Source organism: Dromaius novaehollandiae, chromosome 1, assembly GCF_036370855.1.
Source record: "Dromaius novaehollandiae isolate bDroNov1 chromosome 1, bDroNov1.hap1, whole genome shotgun sequence".
Lineage (NCBI taxonomy): Eukaryota > Metazoa > Chordata > Aves > Casuariiformes > Dromaiidae > Dromaius > Dromaius novaehollandiae.
In genome coordinates, this window is record NC_088098.1 from 162556058 (window position 1) to 162563645 (window position 7588).

At 45.2% G+C, this 7588-nt stretch overlaps 1 protein-coding gene across 8 annotated transcripts in view; it reads right to left on the reverse strand.

The window, feature by feature from the left end:
- MBNL2 (muscleblind like splicing regulator 2) overlaps positions 1 to 7254 on the reverse strand; it is a 116453-nt gene extending 109199 nt beyond the window's left edge. For all 8 annotated transcript variants that reach the window (XM_064504573.1, XM_064504565.1, XM_064504555.1 and 5 more), the window contains exon 1: positions 7112 to 7254. The gene's annotated coding sequence lies outside the window, so the exon portion shown is untranslated. The remainder of the gene's footprint in view (positions 1 to 7111) is intronic.
- Positions 7255 to 7588: the final 334 nt, after the last annotated feature.

Sequence of the window (7588 nt, forward strand, 5' to 3'; positions counted from 1 at the left end):
GCTGGAGAAATGGGCAGAGAGGAACCTCATGAAGTTCAACAAATGGATATACAATGTTCTACACCTGTGCAGGAATCTCATGCACCAGGACAGGCGGGTGGCCAACCAGCTGGAGAGTAGCTTTGCAGAGGACTTGGGAGTCCCTGATGGACAAGTTGAACACAGGCCAGCAATGCACCCTCGTGACAAAGAGGGCCAACTGTATCCTGGGCTGCATTAGGAAGAGCGTTGCCAACAAATTGAGGGAGGTGATTCTTCCCCTCTACTCTGCCCTGGCGAGGCCACATCTGGAGTGCTGAGTCCAGTGCTAGACTCCCCAGTACAAGACAGACAAGGACCTACTGGAGCACGTCCAGTGAAGAGCTGCAAAAATAATTAAGAGGCTGGAGCATCTCTCATACAAGGAGAGGCTGAAAGAGCTGGAACTGTTTAGTCTGGAGAAGAGAAGGCTTAGGAGGATCTTATCAATGTGTATAAATACCAGATTGGAGGGTGTAAAGAAAACAGAGCCAGACTCTTCTCAGTGGTGCCCAGTGACATGGTGAGAAGCAATGGGAACAAACTGAAACACAGGAAATTCCTTATGACTATGAAACATTTCACTGTGAGGATGGCTGATCACTGGAACGGGTTGCCCAGAGAAGCTGTGGAGATATTTAAGACACAACTGAACATGGGCCTGGGCAACCTGCTCTACCTGACCCTGCTTGAGCAGGGGGATTGGACCAGGTGATCTCCAGAGGTCTCTTCCAACCTCAAATATTCTATAATTCTGTGAATCCAAAGAGCAAAATACCAAATACACATTGCATCACTGAAAGCTGTCTGGCCGATATCTACATCCTGTGCCTTTTTTTTTTTCTTCTTCTCTTTTCCCCTTTTTTTCCCCCCTGTTCGTTCTTCCATGATGCTCTGTAAGTCAAAGACTCGGACATAAGCAGAAGGCAAGAAGCACTTCATTCACTTGTTCTGCAAACATGAAATCTAATAAAGATGCCTTATTAGAGGCACCTTAGATTTCATTCATCCAAAAAGTTAAAGCTAATATTTATTCACTTAAATATTATAACAAACAAACGGAGTTAGGAAGGCTAACCCCAGTATCTTGTAAGGGAAGGTTAATCTCTTGGGATGAAAAAATCTTGGGAATTTCAACAAACATACTGACAAGGCTGAACATGCTGAAGTCCCCAAAACTCATCTTTTTCATAGTTTCATACCAAAAGCCAATTTCCTTATACCTTCCTCAGCATCTTCACAGGCTACCTCTGGTCCAGCCTGCACAGTTCACCATATTTTGGGCTGGACCCTTGGCGTAGAAATCAAAGGATATCACAACACTACCGCTGTTTTAGAAAGAACATCATCTCATTTAAGCAAGTGAAAGAACTTCCAGTTTTTCTGCAACTTGAGAAACCCCAGTAGAGCAAAGACTGAGAAATTCAAAGAACCTCTACAGCTCATAAAAGGACAGCAGCAGGACAGGGGCCTGAGGGCCAAGGGAATCACTAACTGGTATCACTAACACTGATCATAAACACACTTAACCCCCAACAACCATTGTTCCAGTAATGCTCACAAAAAACACCTTGATGTTTTGACATCTCACTGTATACACACATAAGACAGAAATTCCACATTTGAGGACAGCAAATACAGGCTGAAATACTTAATTCATCAAAGCCAAGAAAAGGCAAGGAAAACATTCCTGTTACCTTGAAGCTTTCGAATCCCCTCTTCAGGAAATTGTCCAGGCCTGTAAGCTAGGTCATCAAAGCTGAGAGCCTAAAATGTCCATATAACCATAGAGCACTGCAAGGAAATGCTCTACTTCCTTGAAAACCTTGTGTACACTTGGAATGCTTTCTCAGCTAACATGAACACACTTAACAGGCAGCTCAGACAACCCAAGTTGAATACATTTAGACATCAAGATTTAAACATCTCTGTACCTTAAAAGTTTTTCCTCTAAGACCTTCGAACTCCACTACTTCCAGTCTTAAATCAACAAAATGTTCAAATGTTTCCCTTCCTCCCTGGAAATGTAACAGTCCTACCATTACTGAAGGAACTCACCATGGATGTACCACCCCTAGCAACCACTGGCTAGTGCCAAATCTCTCATTCCTGAGAAAGCTCAGTAGCAAAGCCAGCTATAGGCTGACCTAATTGAACTCAACGCTATAGACCAGGGACACCAAATTTAAGAGGACATGGACCTTGATATACTTTAAATGATCTCCTGTCAGAGGATAGCGGGCTGATACATACTTGGCCTCCTTGGTCTCCTTTTGATACCATCAGGCATGAAATAGTTATGTCTCACCTTGTGGGGGGGAAACTTCATGAGGGCCCACAAAAATATGATAAACTGTCCAGGTCCTTTCTGGACAAACTAGTAGCAAAGTCCATCACTCAAACCTTGCCCTGTGCAGACCTACAAAGCTCAATTCTGTCTATACTACTTTCCAACATCAGCATCAAACCACTAGGTGAACTAGTTAGAAAGCACAGACTCAAATTGTCTCAATATGCAAACAACAGACCTACCCATCCTTCACCACAAATAGCTACAGCACCATCAAAATGACCCACTGTGGAGGAGCAGTTTAAGTCAAACCTAACCCTAGAATTCACTAGTGGGCAGAGGAAAAAATTTCTGAGAGTTTACAGCCACAGACAGACTCTGGTTTTGTTGCTTTATGATACGTGATCCCAGCTGGTCATAGGTCAAAAGTATTCCTGGACTTTACACCGAAATTATACTTTCATACTGAGACTATTGCTCAATGACAGTGTTGCCATCTCGGCTCTACTTAGACAAAGAGTGACATATCTATAACACATTACAATAGCGCATGAAGCCTTCCACTCTAGGAAGTTTTATTAAACCAGAACATGCCATGTCTTTCCTCAGCAACATGGCTGCATACCATCATTAAACTTGTCCTCCCATCTTCCAAACTGCACGCTCACATTTTCAAGAATCTGCTTACTATCTTAAAACATTCTGTGGCCTAGGCCCAGGGCAACAAAAGAACTATCTAAGGTTGCACAGAAGAATAACCACAGACAGTAATCATTTTCATCAGTCACTGAACACAAGCCAAAGATGTTAGTGTGAAGCTGCAAGTCAGGGATAGAGACATTTCTAAACTATTGAGTTGTTCACTGCTTTAAGCTCTCTGAAGAGTTCTACTCTTCCTTCATAGCCATATTTGTTTGAGCCATAGCTGAGCACATTTTTATTCCAAATTTAGTAAGTGTTTCAATATTCTTTTTCTCTGAAGCCTTAAGCAAATGAATGGTGGCAAATACAGTTATCACAAAGAATCCAACAATAACAATCCAGACTATACAAAAAGTGCAAGGAAAATATCATCAGTAGAAAAAGGAGATTGTTTTTATTTTTAAAGGCTTATTCACCAGAAATGAGTGACTAGAAAATGAAAAGTATTTTTGATCAACACTTTTCCTGGCTTTCACTTCAATGGCATTTTAATGAACACTTTCTAACTAGCTCTACTTACATAAAGTTGCAAATGAACGTGGGAGATTATTGAAGAAAGGTAATAAAAAAAAAAAAAAAAGAAAATTCCATCAGCCATTTTCTTTCCTGGGTGTCTATGAGAAAATGAATAATAATTCACCTGGGGAAAAGTGATCCAGCAAAGATTCAATTGGTAAAAGACATTTGGAAAGGAGTAACGAGTAGGCAGAAAGAGTCTGAAATATGATAGAGGGACAGGGGGAAAAAAAAAAACCCCAGCAAGATCTAGAACTCAATTAGATTACTCTGCAATTCTGCAATAAGGCAGCATGTTCACATCTGTCCTGAGTACTTCAGCACCAGAAACCAAATAATAGACTGTCAGAAAAATTTATAGAAGAGCAATAAATGTGATTGTAGGACTTGATGCAGCCATTTGAAGTGAGATTTCTACCTTGATAACTGATGGTATTAAAATATCCTCTTCGATAACAGGTTTAAGTTGGTTCATGGTTCTTTATTTCTGTTTCTATAGGCGGACTGGACCAAATTCTGAAAGATTCTAGTAGTACCAAAATAAGACCTATTGGGGACTATTAAAAGTGAAAAAGAGGCAATATATACAAGCAGGCTGTTCATTCACCTAGCATGGAATTAGTTTCAGTGAGAACCTGCCAAACCTAAATAAATTAGGCTGTATGATTTTACTCAGCAGTGTAAGGAGTGAAATTACCATACCGTGTTACTGAGATTCCAAAAGCTGCCTAGAGGATGCAGAAACATCTAAGACCATCAGGCAGCAATAGAAATACCAATTTACTATGCTTGCCCAGCACTTCTAACTGGCATAAATTGTTAACAGAATTTTTTCACTGTCTTACAATTCAGCTTTTAACCTAAGAAGAAAGACCAGGGAGGTTCCCAAACTTATAGCGGTTACATCTCACTGGTGGCAGGACTCATTTGCCACTTCTGCTACAGTACATATACAGCAGTTTAGGAATCCCTAGTTTAGATAGCACACAGTAAAAGCATTAATTTATTTAGTATTGCATACTACAATTCCAGAAACTAGACAATCACGAATGAAACTACAGAGCAGATGTAATAGAAGAGATGAAAATTTCACCCACCCAGTGTTAACAGCAAGTAGACTTTATTTTTAATCTTCTTATGACAACTGTTATTCTGTAAAAGCCAAATTTAAGAAAATGATGCTCAAATGAAGATTTCAGCATCACAATCCCAAACATATCACTGCCAAAGATTTGAGATTTTGGCAGGTCTGCTCAGGTCTAAAAACAGGCCAATTCTTCAAAGTGAACTCCGTAAATGATAAAAGACAAGTTACAGAGGGAAAGTATGTTGAAGTGACTCATGCCATGCGGGCCATCACTGTATCTGCACAATGCAGAAGTTCCAGTCTTGTGGTGACAGGTTGTTTGGTCATAGTATCCTTACTATCTCTCAAGCTATAGAAAAACATTACTATATAGCCCTCATCCTGCAAGTTACTTCAGGCAGACAGACCAGTGCAGATCAGTCCTGTAGTCCACTGCTATTCCAAACGTCACCTTCATGCAGAATCTAAGTACGCCATAGTATATACCAGCAACTACAGCAAGTGCCAATGATTGAAATGCTCTAAGGTGGAACACTAGCAACAAAATTTCTGACACAACCTTCAATTTTAAGTAAGCAAAGTAGGAGCTAGCACCCCCAGACCACCTTATCGCAGAAGAGAGAAACTGCAGCATTCTACCAGGGGTTCACATACACTCTAAAAGCCTACAAAGTTGACGCTACAGAAAAGGGCCTTGTCCATACTAGGAAGAATTACATGCTTTTCAGCAGCAATATCAGCTGTATTGTATGCATGCAAATAGTCAACACCAAATTTACATTGCAAGTTACAAATTTGTATCACTGATGCTGAAGCAACATGGTTTTTTTTTGAAACGTACTCCAAAAATGTGTCGAAGAAGCTTTTCTTTAGCCCTGGACAACAACTTTAGAGAGTTTCCCAGAGGTGTTTAAATGCCTATTTGTCCCTCAAACCTACTACAAGTACTTTTGCTGTTTGTGTACACATACACATTGCGGTATGTGCACACATAGGGGAAAGGGAAGACAGATGGCTACACCTATGCATGTTTACCAACGTATGAATACCATGTTAAAATCATAAGCACTAGGCCAAGTCACCCATTTAAAATTAATTACACTTCCGCTACTACCTACAAGTCTGCATTGCTTTAAAAAACAAACAAACAAACAACCTACAACCCTGAACGAGACATAGCAGTTTGACACCACCACTTAAGTATATTAATCCTACATGGATTTGCTCTATAGCTGAATTAAATACATACAAGTTGTTCCACGTTGTTTCAAACACATATACAGAAAAAAATTCTGCTGTTATTTGTACATCTGCTCAGACATACAACTATTTCTAAATAGAAAACAAAACATTTGAAAACAGAAGCCTATAGGCAATGTTGTCATACATCAAGAAATATGTGCATGCGTGCAATGTGTACATGCATATGTATATAAATAAATAAAAATAAATAGCTTCTGAATGAAAGAAGAACATTTGATTTCCACACACAAGAGTTTCTCAGGCTGCATTTATGCTACTGCTTTTCTTCAGTTTTTCCCTCCTTATATTCACCTTCACTGATGGTGTGAAGCAAAAGCTTGGTTAGAAAGTGAGTGCCTTTTTTTTTTTTAAAGAAAAAATCTTTCAGTGTTGCCTAGTGTTTTTTATACTGATATCGAGCGGGAGCCCCCACAGGCCCCAGCCCATCGCTACCAACTGCAGAGTTTTAATGGTGGAGTCAAGAGGGGGGTTAAATTTGAAGGAAAACGCTCATGCAATCAAGGCCTCGGAGAGCGTTTCCTTTCCAGAAGTAACAAAAACTTATTACTTCTGCTCACTGCGACTCCCCAGCACGCACCCGCTGCCAAATGCTGAGTTAACAAAACCATAAATCACCAGTGAACCAGGTATAATGGGCAGGGAGCAGCCCTCCGCCGCCCCGCCACGGCGCGAGGGCTGGCCGGCGCCTCGCACCCGCGGGACCTTCCCGAGCCACCGCTGCTTTCTCCGAGCAGGAGGAAGGAAAAAAATGAAAGCGGGAGTGGGGGGAAGCCGAACAAGTGCGCGGCTGCCGACACCCGCCTGCGGGGCAGAGGCGGAGAGAGGCTGAGCCGGGTTGGCGAGCGGCCGCCTCGGTGCCGCGGGACGGGCAACGGCTCAGCCGGGCGCGCCCCAGAGGAAACGCACGGCGGCGGCGGCGGGCGCCCACTCAGAGGGAGGCGCCGCCGCCGCGCGCCCCTCCACCCTCCCTCTCCGGGGCTGCCGGCCCCGACGCGCCAACTCCTCTGCGGGGCGGCGCGGACGCCCAAGTCCCGCCGCCCGCCCGGCGCCGCCAACGGCCCCTCGCGCGCCGGCCCCAGGCGGGGGCGGGGAGGAAGCGGCGCGGGACCCGCGTCGCCGCCGACCCGCCGCGCGGGAGGCCGTTGCGGAGGACAGGGGGGGCGAGGCGCGGGGCCTGGCGAGGCTGGCGGCGGCGGCGCGGGCGGGCTGCCTTCCCTTCCCTTCCCTTCCCTTACCTCGCAGGGGAGGGGAAGGCGCACCCGCTTCTCCCTGCCGCGCTGAGGCGCCTCCGCGGAGCAGCCTGTCACCTCTCCCGCCGCGACGGCGGCGGCTGCTCGCGTAGGGGCGGTCCGGCCCCTCCCTGCCGGGGCCGAGCCGCCGCCCCGCCCCGCCCCGCCCCGTCCCGCGATTGCGGCCTGCCTGCTTCGCCGCCGCCAGCCCCGCCTCGCCGCGCCGCGCCGGCCGCGCTCGCCAAGCGGGGCCGCGGGGGACAGAGCCGAGCGTGTCCGCGGCCAGACGGGAGGGGCGGCGGGGGCGAGGAGGGGCGCGGGGACACAAAGTACTTGGTCTCCGGCGGCGCATGTTGTTCTGCTTTGTTTATTGTGGAGCCGTGAAGTGTGGTTGGCGTAGGCAATGCCTGCAGAAAACACATTGTTTTGCTTCCAGCGCTCTTTCTGCACAGATTTTTACCCAAATGCTTGAATAGTTTGCGT